This window comes from Panicum hallii, chromosome 1 (assembly GCF_002211085.1).
Source record: "Panicum hallii strain FIL2 chromosome 1, PHallii_v3.1, whole genome shotgun sequence".
Lineage (NCBI taxonomy): Eukaryota > Viridiplantae > Streptophyta > Magnoliopsida > Poales > Poaceae > Panicum > Panicum hallii.
Genome location: NC_038042.1, coordinates 6,060,629 through 6,079,484, shown reverse-complemented (window position 1 = coordinate 6,079,484; position 18,856 = coordinate 6,060,629). Strand labels below are relative to the sequence as shown.

The 18,856-nt window shown below is 46.1% G+C and overlaps 2 long non-coding RNA genes across 2 annotated transcripts; both read left to right on the top strand.

The window, feature by feature from the left end:
- The first annotated feature begins 54 nt into the window (after positions 1-54).
- LOC112895881 lies at positions 55-664 on the top strand. Its single transcript, XR_003229294.1, has 2 exons — positions 55-269; positions 350-664. It is a non-coding gene; the product is annotated as an uncharacterized LOC112895881 (long non-coding RNA).
- A 2,313-nt stretch (positions 665-2,977) lies between these two features.
- LOC112895816 lies at positions 2,978-7,058 on the top strand. The gene is made up of 2 exons (XR_003229289.1): positions 2,978-5,476; positions 5,937-7,058. It is a non-coding gene; the product is annotated as an uncharacterized LOC112895816 (long non-coding RNA).
- The last annotated feature ends 11,798 nt before the right edge of the window (positions 7,059-18,856 follow it).

The window sequence follows — 18,856 nt, the reverse complement described above, 5'->3', positions numbered from 1 at the left end:
CCAGTCGCTGTTATGGGTCACTAGCGCGCTGCCTATAAATCAACTCAAGCGCTCAGGGGAGTTTTCATCGACAGCACCTCCACAAACCGACTATTCCCACACCTCTCTATCATCGTCTTCCCGGCGCTTCGGTCCTCATTCCTCAATCCCGTCCCGTGGGCGTCGCGCGATCTCCGGTCCTGGGAGATCAGGGCTCTGCTTCATTGCTGTTCCTTCCCTCGTTCCTCGGCAGCGCGTGCTCCTTCGAACCGCCGCCGCATCGCCCGCTGGTACGAGCTCATCCAATAGATTACGCGAGCTGGAAGAACATTCCTTATACATAAATCTGTTTTCTCGCCCTCAATGGCAGGAGTGTCTCCAGTCCCCCACACCATTTCGTGCATGGAAATCTAGTGACCTGGATCTAATCTCTGAGCATGTTTGTGTACGAGGGTAGAGGACCAGGATCCACGCAATTAGATTTCAGTTCCAAGTTGAACTAAATCACCAAAATCCCAGGAATAAGTTAAAAAGTTTGTATGGGCAGCTATGGAAATAACTCGCAAATAAAGAGAGTTGTTTCCAGCTACAAACGATTGAATGAATAACGAAAACACTGTGTTTGATGTACGGAGCTAGCTGAAACTCCGTAAGAAATAATATGGATGTAAAATTTCTTTGATGAGTTTTCCAGGTTTTTCTGGAGCATTCAGATGGTGAGGATCCATGCTTTAAAATGTTTCATCAATAATCTAAATTGTTATCCTCATCTAAAATTTTAGGTAAAGAGGGATGGGAAAGCAGTGGTCTGTCTAACTTTAAAACTTTTCACTAAATTCCAAAATTTAATTACTTTGTGTCATTAGTAAACACAGCCAATTTGTATATATATGCTTTCCTGCTAAGTTTTAGCTTGCTAGGTTTACTTGTCTATGCTTTGATATTAGCATATAGTATGTGAACCATCATAAGTAGCGTGTAAGAACATACAAGAAATATTCTCAAAATAATTTTAGAGCCCGAAGGTCCTCCTTCCAGTTTCCCTTGCTACTAAGATTGCCCAAACAATATTATTACAAAACGTAAAGAATGGCAAAAGGAACAACTCTGTAAACCATCCTAAGAGAACTAGTAAAAAGTTACACGGTTCTCCGCAGAGGCTTGGGTAATCTCACAAGAGAAGAAACCATAAAAGCCTGATCAGCTTACACTACCCCACTCTAATTCTCTAGTGGATCATCTCAATCCCTCCTCGCATTGAGCTGAAGTGCCAGGGGCTTTGCTTGGTGCTCTTGACTCTAAAATCTACTTCTTTCCTCGTCTCTGAAGCATCAACCATTGTTGTAGGTACTTAGAAGCCTGGAAAAGAATAGAAGTTGGGTTCAGCTAGACAGTCAAAACATACTCTGTTTCCTCACCTTCCAAACACACACATAGTCAAGAGCTAAGACTCTCATCCTTTAAAGCAATGATGAGCCCTCCTGCCATATAAATCAGGGACATTCCTTGGATTGTTCTCTCAGTAGTAATAGATACCACAAACAAGCAGAAATGCTAAGATACTAATTGCTATACAGTTCTTATAGTAGGTGTTGTCGACTTGTCGCTGAAGTTGAAGACTTGAAGGACACAAAGTCGATAGTAAGAAAAAAGAGAAGGAAACAGAGGCAAATCTGGAAAGTTGGAGAAAATACTTTGTGCTTGTCATTTAACAATAGGTGATGGAACTCTAGAGTCTAGATGGAACCAAGAATTCAAAATGACGGTTGAAACTAGTAGGTCCAGAGTGGTTTAAGGCACATAGTTATTGACTACAAAACTGTTCCGGGACTTATTATAGCTAAACTCATGTCAAATTCATGTTACAGTGCTCATATGTCTATCGTAATAGCCAAAAAAAAGGCATGGGGGCAAAACAGAGACCTTGAATAAATAGACTATGTATTTTAGTAGTCGGATAATATCAAAGTCAGAAGCTTATACACTGATTGGTTGTATTTTTCTACAGTTTATTAAAGAAACATTTTTCTATGTTACAGTAGTATTTGTTTGAACTCATATAATCTGCAATAGGTTCCTGAAAACATAATCAGCCAAAGTAGAAATTGAAATTAGAGGTCTAGTAGTTCCTAATAGAATGACCATCCATTATTCTACTGACATTTCAAATTTGAACTTGTGAAAAAAATTGACTGACAAATGGAATTAGGGTGCATTTGGCTTATGAACTGTGCACAATCACTTACCTAACACTGAATTTTAAATTTCCCCCCTTTTTGTCAGATGACAGTCTCCAAATGAATGCCTTATATTTCGTGTTGCCTTTATTCTGCAGATTTGCAGTGATCGAACATCAAAAGCACTATTATGAGTTCAAAGCATCAAAAGCAGTTCATGGATGAAGCCCTGATCGAGCAGCCAGCAGTGGAGGACCATGAGGGAGCATGGCCTTCGCTGTTGACGATCATTGGTTTTGCGTTCCTAACCTTCAACTCATTCATGGCTGTGTATAGGTCAAATGGAGATGTTGGAGCTATCTTCTTTGTGGTCTTTTCTTACCTTGACCTCGTTTTGCTCTTCTACTGCCTACGCCAGTATGAGAGGACCCCACCAGAGTCACCCCGGCGAGAGCACATCAAGATGGCCGTATGGTTACTCACAACGTTGCTCACTGCTGCCTTCTCATACAAGGTGGCAGCGATTATGCCACTTCCTGTGCAGGTGCTGGTGTGGGCAATGGCAGGAGCAACTGTGCTTGGTGGTTTTTATGCATTCTTTATCCACCAGGAGAAAACCCGGCTGGACCCCCCAAAGGCATAACGAGGTACAAATCTCATCCATCCCTTGCTCTAGTTTCTCAAAATAAATAACCATGTACAGATGTACCTTTTGTTTGGAAACACTTACTGTATTTCAGACGATAACCATAAAGGTAGTAACTTGATTTACATTTTTGCTTGATTGTGTACCAAATGCCTCATTTCTGCATGCATAGCAGGATAGGTCTGGTCAGTTGAGTCCATACCAAGATTAGGTGCCTGTCACAACAAAGAGGTACTGGAAATGAAGGACCAAGCGGGCCAATGCCATTGCAATCCATGACTTGGGCCCAATTTTTCCATCCCAAGGAAAGTGAGCTTGCATGACTTCATGAACTTTTGGAACTGCCTCTGCAAGAGGGCAATCAGAAAATTGATGAACAGATCAACTATTGGCCCAAGACACTGAGTCAATGCACTAGAAAGTCTAAAATTGACTGGCTCCCTGGACTGCTGGATGTCCTTGGTCTTTTACATTTCACATAGCCTAATTATTGGTTTTGTTTCAGACCTTCATAGTCAACATCTGACCTTCAGGCAAGGATTCCACCCTGTTGCAAATGAGGGGGAAAAAGACAAGGGGCTCCAATCGGAGGAAGCTGGCTGGAAGCATTTAGAAAAAATGTGCGCCAAGTTTTCAAAAGGAAAAAAAGAAAAGAATGAAAAAGAAAAGAAAATAATGGAGATGAAGACCTCACTCATGTCATATGAGTATATCTTCTTGGCCCTCCTTGGCGCACCCAATCCAAACTGATTGCTCATATTTGTGGTCACTCTTGAGCTGAACTGGAACTGGGGACTCTTGAGGCATATGCTTCAAACAACCGGAACCGTTCTTATTGGTTTGCAACAGACTCTTAACTGCATCCAGGGAGCAAACGCCTGAACTTCACAAATAACACGGCAGTCCTTCCATGAAAGACTCAATTTTTTTGCAAGGGCAATGGCTCGGAATGAGGAGCTGAGTGGCCTGATGGATGAGCTTTACCATGGCCAGGGTCAGGCTCGGAAGAAGAGTTTGAGCACTTGATCCGTGGCAACTGGCAAGGATGGGACTCGAAATGCGATTGGCCTGAGCTATTAGTAATTTAGTACAGGAGCTGCTTGTTCTAGGGTGTCCCAAACATGTTAATTACATTAAAGTTAGAACTTCACTCCATTTGCCACCCAGGATCATCACTGCCGGCACAGCATAGACTGCAGCTGCCTCAGCTGCAGTTGCACGTTTACTATTCCCGTTCACTTTCATGAAATGGGAACTAATTCCTCTTTCTCTTGCGCAGGGTGCTGCCCTCTTGGGCGGCAAAATATTCTACAGGTCCTTCGCACCTACGCTCTGGCTGTCTGCCTGCCTTTTAAAGGTGCGGGCCAGGAGGCACCGGCCACGGTCGTCCGGTGAACCAACGGCGTCTCAAGTTCCGCTCTTGCGGAGGAGGCGAGATGCCAGGCTGCGCGCGGCACGATGCTGAGGGCGTGGGGGAGGCTCCCTGCTGAGTTTTTTGCCGCGGGGGTGCTAGGCTAGCCCGTGCTTCTCCAGAACCTGAGCTTATCAGTTGCTCCATTTGCTCCAAGCTACTGGCAACAGATTGTTCCGCTGCCTACAGAATCAAATAAGCGCGCGACGACGCGCATTGTGAGAAGCAGCAGCAGCAACCTGATGGAGTGTCCAGCAGCATGACTCTCCTATAAACTCTAGTGCTACGTACAAGGTACTTGTGTGCCGTCGTCGTCATTTTTTTTCCTTCACTGGATGGAACTGTATCATCAACTTTGCTTGCATGCCTTTTGTGATTGTAAATATGCACAACAAATTCGCGTCACAAAATAGCAAAATTTGATACTTTAGGTTCTTGAGAACAGAGGAATCAAAGTGAAGAACGAGGCTACACAGTGTGTCGGTCAGCAGTTAGGCTCGGAGCCTGAGTTCATCAACCAACTAAAATCCGAGACAATAACAAGGATTGGCACTCTCGTGTTCCATTTCTCGCATGCACCGCGCTAGCTAGCTGCTAGCATAACTGCATCTGCTTGCATGCTGGAGTTGCACATCACTCATGCTTCTGCTAAGCCGTGCTACCTCTTACTTGAATTGTACAAAATTTGCATGCTATCAGGCAGAGTAATCTCTAGGAAATTTAGCGTGTGGTGCTCGCGAAAAGATATGTCCCTTTTGTTGGCTATGGCTCGTTGGAGGGGCTAATTAACCTAACAAGAGTCCTTTTTTTTTTTGCATTTGCCACTGTAATTTCTTGCTCCCTGTCTTTCTCTTGAAAGCTCGAGTCAGCCCTTAAGGTCTAGCTGAAAGGTGAAGAAAGGTAGTACTCTACCAGAGCCCCGTGAATCCAAGCTGGGATTATTTCCGGACCTGCAGCGACGACTTTTAAGGTGGTGTTGGCATCTTCTCTCTTACACGCTCCAAGTAGCTAGCGGTTGGCTTGGTAGCTGGTTCAACAAGAATCAAGAGGTCTCCGGTTCATGCGTTGGCGAATTGGAATCGCCACCGCTGAAATCAGCAAAGGAAGTGGTTCATCGCATGACCTTGTCCCACGGCACCACTTGTGTGAATAGTCTCCAGCAGAATCTTCCATATCCTTGCTATTACATAGTAGTAATTATATGTCATCTTCTCCTCATGACATTTTCTGATGATCTGCTGCTCTCTTCAATTTTTCCACAAGGTAAAAAAGTTTATAGTGCTCCCTCCGTTTTAAATTACCTTTCTACGTACATATATTTTATTTTGCATCCATTATGTCTATATACGTAGTATATCTAGAAAACTTAAAATGACTTATAATTTGAAACAGAGAAAGTAGGAGGTGCATTATCTGGATGCTTGATGACACATAGAAGAAATATAACTCAGCCATGCAACTTGTCAACGATATTTTTTGAAGCGGGACATGCCAGAAAGTTGATAAAAATGTGGCCATCTAGGTTCCAAGCATGCAAGAATAATCTATATCGACGCAGGGTTTCCTCTAGTGCATATATTGGAAAAGCACAGCTTTGAAACTTAGCAAGTGATTGCAAAAATGTCGCATCACTTTGCTGCATAGATTCACAAACAAATTTTAGAGAACAACAGCATATAAGCTTATGTGCCAACTACTGAGCTACACTATTCTCTTTTCGCAGAAAAAAAAAAGGCATGTGGCACACAGACGTGATCTGGCATGGTACAAAATTTTTACCGGCCTAAACAGAGACATAATCAGGTCCAGTTTACCTGGGCGGGCCGTATCCGGTGCTCCATTTAATCTTACCGATTCCCTCCGTCGTCGATCGGCGCGGCGGAACCTGATCGTAACAGCCGCGGCCCATCCCTGCGTCCCATTCGAATCAGGATGGCAACGGTCCCGTCCCCGCCCCGATCCCCGCCATTTGTTCCCCGTCCCGGCCCCGATTTCCAGCAAATATTGCCTCCGTCCCCGAACTCGACGGATCCTCGAAATCCGTCGGGGGCCGTGGGGATTCATGTAGCAGCAAAAGAATAGCATCACAGTTCATTTTTAAGGAATCAAATTACATTTTCAGCAATTTGCTACATGAGTTCAAGAATCCAAATTTGACTACAGATTCGACATACACAAAGGACAACAATTTATACAAGAATAAAGCAGCCAATTGGTCTCCAAAGATCTTGGCCCAGGCTTGGTGATGACGCAGATTGCGCGGAGTTGTAGAGCCGCAAGAAAAAAGGACGCATAAGCTCCAAGTGGTCAGAATTTGCAAGAATCAAAGAGGTGCTTTTTAAAAAATGAGGCATAATCCGGACAGAGGACACATCTAGAGAGTTGATGTCTACGGATCAGACATCAAACATCTACTAGCACATAGATCGAGACAACTACTTGCTTGCGGTGGTGTTAGCAACATTGCTTGCGCCTCAGTCTTGCCGGCGCATCCCCGACTGTTCCCTCGTGCTCGACGACAGGGAGGACGAGGATACATGGGGCAAATGGCGAGGGAAGTGGGTCTTGATGGTAACTGGATAGGGTTAGGTTTGGAAATGCTTACACACACACACACACACACATATGTTGAGCTATTGGGCTGTTGGGCTGATGTTTCTCTTATGGGCCAGAGTATTTTCGGGTCCCTGCGGGCCTCCGCGGGGGAGAATGATCCCCGCCCCCGCCCCGCTTCCCGCGCGGGGAAATTGTCATTCTGACGTTCGAAGGGTAGGCACAATTGTAATCTGTAACAAACAATGCTCTTCCTGAATTAAAAAACGATGCTCTTCCGTTTTTTACTTTTCGGACTGTTGAAAGGATGCGATGCATTACGGACTTGTTAGGGATTTGACGTAATTTGCTTGATAACGCTGCAGCAAATTGGTGCTTGATAGCGTTTAAATTTTTAGAGATCTATCGTTTAATTAAACGGGCCAAATGACCATTTAAACGAACAATGGTAAAACCGAGACGAATTTGGAACGCGTATCACGCACTAACAGCGCCTCATTCCCACAAAATTCAAATCATCGCGCGCGTTCATTGGTCATTAAAAAGAAGTTCTCGATTGGCCAACCATGCATGCATTTGGTGAGTATATCTGGTATTACCTCTGTCATGCATGCATTCTTTGCGCAACTCGTGCTTGAACAAAATGAATGAACTCTATCTCAGTATGTACATTGTGACAGCATGAAAGTTTGGGTTGGACACCACAGAACTCAACTTATTATGGCCTAGTACATACGTACTCCGAATTATTCCTCGAGCAGTGCGTGTTTGCATCCATACAAGTTCCGTTGTGGCATTTGCCAATGAATAGTTGTACTTAGCGTTAGTGCTTCCGACGTCAAGCACGACGAGTGGCGAGCTACCTTCGCGACGCCACGAGATTGTCCGTGCCAGCCTCTCGCTTGTCTTCTTGAGCTGGTCTATCGGTTAGTTCAACGAGGGAAGCTAGCCATGCATGTATCTTGTCATGTGAGAGTGTCTCCTATGTTCACGTGTCCACGTGTCCATGCAGGCCTCACTCTTCAGCAGTCAGCAGCTATATTGTGGTTTACTATAGTTGTGGCTTGTGTGCTTAATTAATAATTTGGTGTAAGCATTTGAGTGACACGGGTTATATGACTTTTTTTTAATGAACATAAGTTTGGATATATAATAAATTTGACACAATAGTCTATCTTCCCCTTTCTTTTTTAATATACATCACGTTAATGAGAACCCGCCGGATATACTCGAGACCTCAACTAACATGACACCCAGCCCAATTTGAATGTGGCCCAGTAGTAGCCCATGAGTGCTGCGTTTACATGTTTAGTACCACCTTGCTAGTTGAACAAGGGTGGAATCAACTTATAAGACTTTATCCTCCAGCCATAACATCTTCAAACTGACCCTTTTATAGTAAGTGAGGACGAAAGTGTAAGCAGGGTGCTATATGTATGCGAGCCCGCCCCTCGGAAGGGTTGGGCAGTGCGGCTTTGGAGAAAAGGATGTGATAAATGGTATCAGAACCGACCCTTGCGGTTGTGCGTACGAGTGCGGTCGTGCGAAAAGAGGGGATGTTCCTCGTGTGGGTCCAGATACGACACACGGCATGGCATATGTGGGTCTAAAAAATGGTTGTTGGGCAAGGAAAATAGCTCAATGGACGATAAATGGTTGGGATTTTGGCTTCCATTTGCTATCAACACCTTCTTATGCCCGACATCAAGTACAAAGTTCTGTGGAGAGGCTCAAATTAAAGAAATTGTGGAGTTTAAGGAGGGGAAACAGAAGTTTGTGTCCGGATGCCTCTTTTTCCTAACTGTATGTATACTAACCTTTGCTCTAGTTTGTGTTAGATTATATAACTTATTTCAATAAAATATGAATATTTATATGAGTCAAATCGACCACTCTAGTTTTTTATTTATATATATCTCGTTAATGAGAACCTGGCGAATATCCTCAAGACCTCAACTAATCCCTAACAAATACTTAGGATCACATATGAAATCACCAAAATCTAAATAATTAGCAGTTTGCCAGCGCAAATAATGCGGCTAGATTTGTTATTTTATCTTTTTAAATTTCTTATCAAAACTTTATAAGTTTACAATTGATCAATACATAATTTCTAAATTTATTTGATAACTTTATCGATCATAGTTTGATATACTTTTTCATGATTATGCTTCCATTTTCTATTTGTCAGACTATCAGTGTCGTCTATCAATTTGAAAAATTGCTAAAAATAAAAAATAGAAAGTAAATATTATATCTTAATTAAATTTGCACTGCTGCAAATATCTCCTTCTATTGCTAGAATCCTATCCAAGATTTTACTCCTTTGAACAAAAGAAGAGAAAGAAAGATTTAAGAAAATGAAGAGAATAAAGCACAAAATGACAAAGTAATTGAGGAGAGAAAAGAGTGAGCCTCTTTCTCATGACCCTTTCATTGTTTATATGAAAGGAGAGAGTGGATAGCAAACAACTCCCAAGCCCATAGAGGGTATAATATTTACAAATGGATCCTTAGGCCATTATATGGATTACCATTTGTTTGTGGGCCACATCAGTTCCCCAATATGTCCCTTACTTTTCCCATGGTGTTTTAATCTAAATTTAACTATTGTAGATTAGATTTTGTATGTTCAGAATTTTTTTATAACACTTATTGAAGTATTTATTTATATCTACTTGGTGCACACGCACTCTTATCAGTTATTTTGATTTCTAAGCCATATGCAAATGAAACTGCTAATTTTAATTCTATTGTTTGCTCCTACTCACTATGGATCTTGAATTTGTACTTAATTCATAATTTTTAATTCACATACTATTTTCATAATTTTATGAAAATATTTTGACTCTTAAACTATTTGAAAAAATAATAGAGAATATGCTCTTGAGACACACCACGGTCCTTTGTTGTTGGTCATCATCTTCCCTCTAGGGAAACCAATTTATTCCTTTCTTTCTATATCTTCGAGCCTTTCTTTCTATATCTTTGAGCCTTTCTTTCCATCTCGCCAGCATCCATTAAGGCCTCATGCGTCCAGTCGTAACTACAAAACCTCTCTAGCTTCATCCAAGTGCTTCACGTGGTCCTTCATATTTCTCATATCAACTCTAGTATTCTTTATTTAGATCACAACTAAAATAAAAATTTAGATTGTCGTGAATTTCCTCGACTCCACTATATTATTACATCATCTTTCAAACACATGTAGTACTTTAGTAGCCTCGATTTCGTATCCCTAAGACTTGTGTGGCACTACAAGGTGGTATCTCGCTTGGTCATTGGCATTGGTCCAATGTGGTTCCATCATCGGTCACTCATTCTATCTTCCCAACGTTAGGGTGTCATCACACTTCACAAGATGATTATATTGCGCTCCAAGCTTGTATATCTTACTCTTAGTACATAGCATGTGTGCCATATGGGGCTAGGCATCATGTCAGCTACTACTATGAATCTCATGTCGTCATTTCTCATGTCATTGTTTTCGTCACGTCACCTTCTTCCACCTTACTTTTCCTCTGCTAGTTCGTTGGTGCATTGTTGTCAATAGATGCGAGTCCACATCTCTCATTTTTTTCCTTCCTTATGATGCAAAGCTTTGTTTTAAATTAGATATGTATCCCTATACTTTACTCTTTCGTCGGAGTATAAGAAATCTTCTATGACATGGGATATTAAGATCAGTAGTAGAGACATTTCTATTTCTTTCACTGATTAACATGGTTAATTACATGTCATATAATCAAACATAATATTTTCATTTAACATTTTGGTATTAAAATAATTAATATATAAGTTTTTTCATGTCAACTCTGGATGTTGCTTTTGTAATAATTTAACTTACTACAACTTTGTGCAACAATATCTTCATACTCTCCATCTACACCAAATTTTCAATTGTAGACTCATGGAGTTTTCCATATTAGAATTACATCGCAGTTATGCCATGGTCACGACATGCCTTTCGTTGGTCTTTTTCTATCTTCTTACTATCGTCACGACCACACCGTGAGCTGGCAACTTATACTACTTAAAAGCCCTAAAAATGTATTTTTAAGGGCAGGTGCGGTACCCGCCTCTACTTCTTGTAGTTAGAAATACTATTTTCAGAGGCAGGTAATGCGCCGGCCCCAAATAGCAAAATAAAAAAGAAAAAAATATTGCAGCCAACCAGCCACCACCACAAGCCTCTATATTATCAAGGTACAATTTTTTGATGAAATATACACATTTGCATCACCCGGGATGCATCATCCGGGATTCGAACCGCATACCTCAAGCCTCGCGCATACCTTTCTCTCCACCACACTACGCAGTCACTCGTGACTCTATAAGGTATGCTATTGTTTTATATTAACTCTAAAATTGATTTTTAGTGGTGGGTGACACCATCACCTGCCCCTAGAAATCAATTTCTAGGGCAGGCGATGCCACCACCCGCTCCTAAAAATATTTTCTACTTTATTATAAATATTTATTTAATCTTTACATATAGCAAAACAAATCAAAAAAGTGAAACTTCTACACTATGGATATTATGAACTGTAGATAAAAAAAATATGCCAAGTATATTTTAGTGTATATAAAGATTAAGATTGTGAAAATCTCAAATTATGACTTGAGTTGTATGAGATACTGTATAATTATAGCTATTAGATAAATAATAATAATTTTTTGGACTACTAAATGACCTTAAATGAAAATTTTATCTACTACAAAATTGTAGGTCTCATCAATCTCTATAATTTTGGTATAAAGTTTAACTTCATCCGAGATCATATGAAAAGTTATAATTTTTTTACATGCGGTTATTTGTAGATGCAGGTGACCCCATCACCCGCTCCTAAGAATACAGGAACGGGTGATGGCATCACTCGTCTCTAAAAATGGTGGTCAAACCTCCTTCCTCATTATTAAGAATGAAAAAAGAATAAGTGATGCCATCACCTACTTCTATAAATGCATTTTCAGGATCAATTGCTACAGTAAATTCGCTTTATTTGTAGGAGCGGTTACATTTTGATCCGTCCATGAAAAATAGAACGTTGCTACAGATCATTTTAGTAAGTAGTGTTAGCTTCTTATAGGAAAAATATCCTTATGTCTCCCTTTAAAATTAATGTTGTCTCTAGGTCAACTATAGATTTATTTGTATAAACAAGTATACCAATTTAAATGAATATGAGAGGCAAGATATTCTTTTTCCTAAAATAAGGAAGAGAAAGGATCCAGATAGATAGTTAGGACTTTGTAATACTGTAGCGCACTATATGTAAATCGGAGGTATTGGTGATTTTGTTTTTAGTTCCAAATTTATATATTTACTAGGTGTGACGCCCCGGAAATTTCAAATTTAAAACTACGCGTTAAAGTGTCCCGACCAAAAATTTACTCGTCATAAAACCCTAACCCTAACCGGAACGCTGTCCCGTTCCGCATCGCTCGCTGACTTGCCGCTCACGCGCGACCGCCCGCCGCGATTAGCGCCGGCGCTCCTCGTGCAGCGCGCGAACCCCGCGCGCGCGTGGCCGACCGGCCGCGGTCACCGCCGCGACCGGCGTCGACACGCCCCCCCTCTCTCTTTCTCCTTTTCTTTCTCTCTCCCATTTCATTTCTTTTCTTTCCTTTTCTTTTTCTCTCTTCCCTTTCTTTCTTTCTTCTCTTCTTTCCCTCCTCCTTTCTTTTTCCTCTCCCCTGCTCCCAAGCGCCGCCCCTCCTGCTTGGCACTGAGCCTCGGCCCCTCCTCCCTCGCGCACGCACGCGCCAGCCCCCCCCTGCGTCACGCACGCGCGCGTGCCCGTGCGCGCCGCGCGCAAGCCCCTGCCGGCCGTGTCACGACGCGCGCGCACGCGCGGCGCGTGGCCGAGCGCCGCGCCGCGCCGCCCGTCGCCCGCGTCCTCGCCCTGGCCCGCGCCGTACCGCGCTGTTCGCGCACGCGTGTGCCCGCCCCGGAACGCGGCCGCGCCGCCCGTCGTCAAGCCGTGCCGCCCGTCCGTTGCCCCCACGCACGCACCGCTCCGCCCCTGGCCCGCGCGCCGCGCCGCCCGCCGCTGCCGCGCCCTTCCTCGCCGCTTGCGCCACCTCCTGTGCTTGCACAGCCCCTCCCCACGTGCCACGCTCGGCGCCCTCCCCGCCACGCCGCTACGCGACACGCGCGAAGGGCCGAAGCGCCATTAACGGCGCTCCGCCCCGGCCCCTGTCGCGCCTCGACCTCCACCACCCCGGCCGCCTATAAGAAGGGCCGAGGGGCGCCTCTAGCACCCCACAATCGCCGCCGCACGCCTGGCCCTTCCTCTCCTAGCCCACCACGCCGCCACACCGAGCCCCCGCACCCGCCGCCGCCGGCCTCCGTCGCCCCGTCTCCACAAGCCGTCCCGGCCCGAGGTGAGGCCGGGGATCGGTCCCCCTCGCTCTCCTCCCCCTTTTCCCCCACCCGCAGGGCCGCCATCGAGCCCGGGCCGCCGGGGACGGCTGGCGCCGGAGCTTCCCTCCCCTCTCCTCTGTTTCCAGTAAGGGGAGGAGGAAGAAGGTGGCCCTTTTATGCAAAACCCCCTGGCCTTCTCTGTTTTTCCGAAAAAAATCCCCTTTTACGTGTCACTTTTAGTGGCAGGAACCCCTGCTCTTGGTTATTTAGAAAATAACCCCCCGCCGTGTAAACCAATGTCAAATAAACCCCTACGCCTTCCTAACACACCCCAAATAGTTCAGGAAATTACAATCAAGTCCTTTCTATAGCATAACTAATTACGAACGAGTCCCTGAACCCTGTTTAACCCCTGAAACCACCTTTAACCCGTCATTTTATGTGCGAAACGACCCCCGATCGACCCGAAACTTTACCACTCCATTTCTAGAGTAGTTCTAGCCATGCCATTAAGAAACCACCTGAAAATATTAACCCTACCTCCGTAACTAAATTATTTCCGATTCGAGCTCAACGATAAAAGCTTTTAGTTCTTGTGCTTGATTGTGTGTCTGTTTGTTTGCGTCGTAGGACACGGAGTGAACGAGGAAGGTCCCGACTGTGACCAAGCGAACGAGGACCAGTTCCGCGACCCTGAACCCGAGGGACAGTGCTTCGACCAGGACTTTCCGCAAGGACTTGACGATGGCAAGTTCAATTCCGCCCTTTGATGCATGTTTCTGTCCTAGTTTTTATAAACACAACCCAGTGGCCTGTTTTATAAAATTGCATGGTTTTGCGTGCTGGAAACCTGGTAGGATAGCCACCCTTGTTTGAAATAACCATACTTTGACCGCCTGATTTATAAAGAAAATGCGTGGGTGTGGGAAGGGATAAAAATGTGGTTTCGAAAGATGAGTCAGACGTGGTGGATGGCATTTCTTTGTGAAATGCCGTTGGTGTGCTCGTACCTGTGTGGTAGGGCAAGGAAGGGAGATATCCATCCTGTCACCCCTAAGGACCGAGTTGATGTGACATCTCACCTAGCTTCTGGTCGTGCGAACCACTTGACCGTTGTATGGGCAACGGCTTAGCATAAATCCCACTAGTTAGTCTGATAGTCATCAGGAGAGCTGAGAGCAACGGGTGATCAAGGAGAAGGGATAAGCTCTGTGTGACTTATGACCTGGTTAAACCTTGGAGATAGGTCGAATGACCCCTTGATGGATCCCGTGATGGCTAGTCAGGTCTAGCTAAGGTGGGTAATGGCTTTGTTGGGATCTGCACCGGCACTAAGGTGTTCGTGCTGTGGTACCCCACCTGTGGGTAAAGTTGCACACCTCTGCAGAGTTGAAAGTCTATTCGAATAGCCGTGCCCACGGTATTGGGCAAGTTATGGTGTGGTCACATAACTAGTGTTTCTCTTTGGGAATGGTTGGGCTGGCGTGAGTTGTTTGGAAAGTGTCCGACAGGTGTGCCGTGTGCTACGGCGGACGGGGAGTCCGGTAGCAGTTTAAAACTTGGATCCTGTGTGGATCAACACCGTGTGCTCCTTGGTACAAGAAAACTCGTTTTAAAAATGCTTTTAAAACAACCCCTGCATACAACAGAGTTTTTCGCAAATGAACCATAACCTTATCCTTGGATTGTCCTGTGCATTAACTTCTGTTATACCCCTCCGTGGGTGTGATTGGACTTGCTGAGTACGTCTGTACTCACCCCATTCTTACTTTTACAGTGGAAGACCCAGATTATGTCCCCGAAGACAACGAGTAGAGTTTCGTCCTGCACCCAGTCTTGCCTGTGGTTGAGGCCACCGTTGGATTCCGCATGGCGCAAGACTCTGATGATCCTCTTTTCGTAACTAGTGTAGTGGTGTGGGTTTTAGTTATAATCCTCGCGATAGTGGCGCTTCACTGCCCATTACCGCGCAGAGTTGTACGGTGATGTACCATCTGATGTAATAAAAGTGTTATCAGCCTCCTGGGACTGATAAATCGACACTTTTAAGTCTTCCCTGATGGGGGACGCTTCAGGTGGTATCAGAACCGTAGGCTGGCCGTAGGACGAGACCCTAGGAGCGAGACTCCTTTTCAGGCCCCAGAACTTGTCCCGATTTAGAAATTTTCTGCACAAACACTCACCACTGGTATTTGCCTTGTTCCAGATGGCTGGCAATGGATGGGTTAGCGGAATCTGCCACGCAGAGCCCGGCCTCCCCAAGTTACTATTGCTCAGCCTGGAACGCGTTGGGGTTATGGAACCACCGGAATATGCCTACCGTGAGTACGTCGCCGGAGGCACCCTTCGGTGCGACATGATGGTTTTTGTGGAGAGAAGCACCCGCTACCCTGATGTGGACCCTTGGTTCATCCCCACCGCTGGCTTCCGCTTCCCCGACACCTATCGAAAGGCCGCCCGTAAAGCCCTGCGACGGCTGCGTGTGCTCTATAAGCACCACCTTCAGCGGACTCCTATGGGGTTTTTCCCACCCGCTGAGGGACGAGGACGCACTTGGGTTGCCCGAATGAGGGGCCTTGGACGAGAAGAAGAAGACCTCGAGGATACGGTTTCCCACCTATCCATCTACCTTACTGGCTTGGATGCCCTCTACCGCGAACAGGCGGCACAACTGAGGCAGTTAATTCGTGGGATTGAAAAGATAACCCAGGAGCTGGAGGAACAACGGACAAGAGCCGCAAACGCTGAGTATTCCTTAGCCGCCCTCCAAGCCCAGATGCAAGAATACAAGAGCCGCAACGGAATAGGTGGATGGATAGAGGAAGAAGAAGAAGAAGAACCCATGGAAACCCATTGGGATAAGGGTACTCAGATCGAAAATGAGATGGATCGGTTCTTTCCAATAAAGAAGCGCTCTATTAGGACCGAGGAAGAATCCCCATGATAGGATTAGCACCTCTAGCTAAAACCTTACCCTAATGACCACGTATCCATGAAAACTATACCACCCTTGTTGTAATGATAAATATCATCTACTCCCTTTTGCACCTGTACCAGGTTGTTTACCCTGTTCCTGTTTCAGATGGCTGAGGAAGGATGGACCCAGGGCGATTGCCAAGCTGCACCTGGATTCCCCAGCCTCTTGATCGACACCCTGGAAGGCCTTGGCGTTACAGAGCGCCCAAGGTACTACAGCCGAGAGTACGAGCACCATGGTACCCTCCGCTGCAGGGTGATCCTGGTCATCGCCAGGAGCAACCGCTACCCCGACATCCAGCCCTGGTGGGCGACCGCCACAGGATTTAGACACCAAGATACCTACCCCCTGGCCATCAGAAAAGCACTCCGTTATTTGTGCCGGATTTTTGAAGAACATCTCACCCCCACGCCAGCGAAGTTCTTCCCGCCGGCCATCAGGACCCCAGTCTGGGAAGCACGCATGAGAAACCTGGAGCGACGTCGCCACGAAGAAGGCCCCCTGTACCAAGTGGCTACTTACGTAGCCGCCCTGGACCAACTCTTTGATGAGCAAGCTAACCTTCTGAGGGAGCAGACCCATCGAGCCGAGCAAGCAGAGCTCGCAGTGAGACTGCAGCAGATCCGAGCCGCCCATGCTGAGGCAAGAGCCGCAGCCGCGGTTAGCAGCGAAGCAGTAGCTCAAGAGAGCCTCAGACAAGCACGAGACCGGCGTATGCAAGAATGGACCCGAAGTGGAACGCCAGTCCCGGCAATTGGGGAAGACCATGTTTTACTCGGGACACCCATCATAGGATGGGGGACACTCTTCAGAAACACACAAGCCCCACCCGAGAACCCTGAAAGTTCCGCTGCTGCCGCCGAAGAAGCTGCTGCAGCGCAACCCTCGACCAATGGAAACCCAGAGGACGGCGAGCAAGGATCACTCACGCTCCCCGCCCCAGAAGAAGGCCTGCCCCGCGAGTGAAATGACCGGCGCCACCCTAGTAATGTGTCCCCAGCCATTTTTGTGTTGTGCCTGATCCCAGACGAGTAGTACGAGACCTAGCCTTACCCTAAGTTGTACCCCCCTTGCAGTAATAAAATGGTTTGTGCTTGTTGTTGTGTGCTGGTTTGTTGTGTGCTGATTATTTATATGAGTACCGGCAGGAGGTAGATTCTGCCTTATATATATATACGAATTAAACAACTTAAACATCACATAAACGTAACCCCAATCTACCCGATCAACAGGTGACCCCCCGGAACGTCGCGAGGGCCTCCCGTGGCCGGAACCCCGTAGCCGCTAGTGTCGGAGCACATCCCGTTGAACAAGATCTTCCCCAAGGAGAACAAGAAGTAAGCCAGAACCGAGGGGGAAGTCAAGAAGGAGAACAACTACCACCACCCCCACCCCTCGGAGACCTGGCGTAGATCATCCATAACCAGACCCTCATACTGGAGACTCTGCCGAATGCCCTCATTAACCGGCAGCCACGAGGGCAGAATATGAACGACAAGCTGACGGCCTTTCTAAGGACCAAGCCACCTACCTTCGCCGGATCCTGCAACCCGTTGGATGCTGACGACTGGTTGCGAGTAATTCAGAGGAAGCTCGAACCATTCGAATGCCAGGACCGGGATAAAGTCCTTCTGGCAGCCCACCAGCTCACCGGAACAGCATTATCCTGGTGGGAAAACTATTGTGCCGCAGCCGAAGATGCCTCTACCATCACCTGGGGAGAATTCGTAAGGGAGTTCCGCCGCTACCACATCCCTTCGGCCACTATGAAGCGCAAGGCGGATGAGTTTCGCGCACTACAACAGGGAAGCATGACGGTGGAAGAATACACCCACCGGTTCATAGGATTGGCCCGGTACGCGCCGGAAGAAGTAAACGACGACGATAAGAAGCAAGACATGTTCAAGAAGGGGTTAAGCCCAGAACTCCGGACCTTGCTTACTCCCCAGATCTATCCGGACTTCAACACCCTGATGAACAAGGCTATCCTCACAGAAAGGGCCAAAGCTGAAGAGAGAAAGGATAATAAACGCAAATTCCTGGAAAGTAAGGCCCGCCAACAGGACCGCTTCCAAAAGCCGAGGAACTCCAACTACACTGCACCAAGATCCCAGGCCCCAATGCAGTATAGGACTCAGTCCCAAGTGACAGGATCACGAGCCCCTGAAGCACAGCCTAAGAGTCAGAATACCATGAGGGCCCCGCAGAGCAACACTAGCCTGGCTGCTTCCGACAACAGCAACATTAGGGCCTGTTTCAACTACCGCGAGACAGGGCACTTCATCGCCAACTGCCCTTACGCCAAGAATAAGCCGGCCACGTCAGCCTTCTCCAACACAGTGAATGGGCCCAGACCAGCCCTAACCGGTGCCAACCGAGTGCCCGTCCGCAACAACGACGGCAACCAGCAGGTGAAGCAGCAATCAGTTGGACGAGCCCGCGTCAATCACATCGACACGCAGGAAGCTCAAGAAGCTCAGGGCGTAGTGCTCGGTGAGTACCTAGTCAACTCAGCCCTGGCAACAGTACTATTTGATTCTGGAGCATCGCACTCGTTCATATCCTCAAGCTTTGTGGAGAAACACAAAATACCCACAGTACTACTAAAAACACCCCTACTAACCCGGACGCCTGGGGGCGACATCAATTGTCAATTAGGCTATCTACGGGTAAGGACCAATTTAAGTGGGGTAGAATTCCTAGCGGATTTGGTAGTACTTAAGTCCGGGGGAATAGACGTAATCCT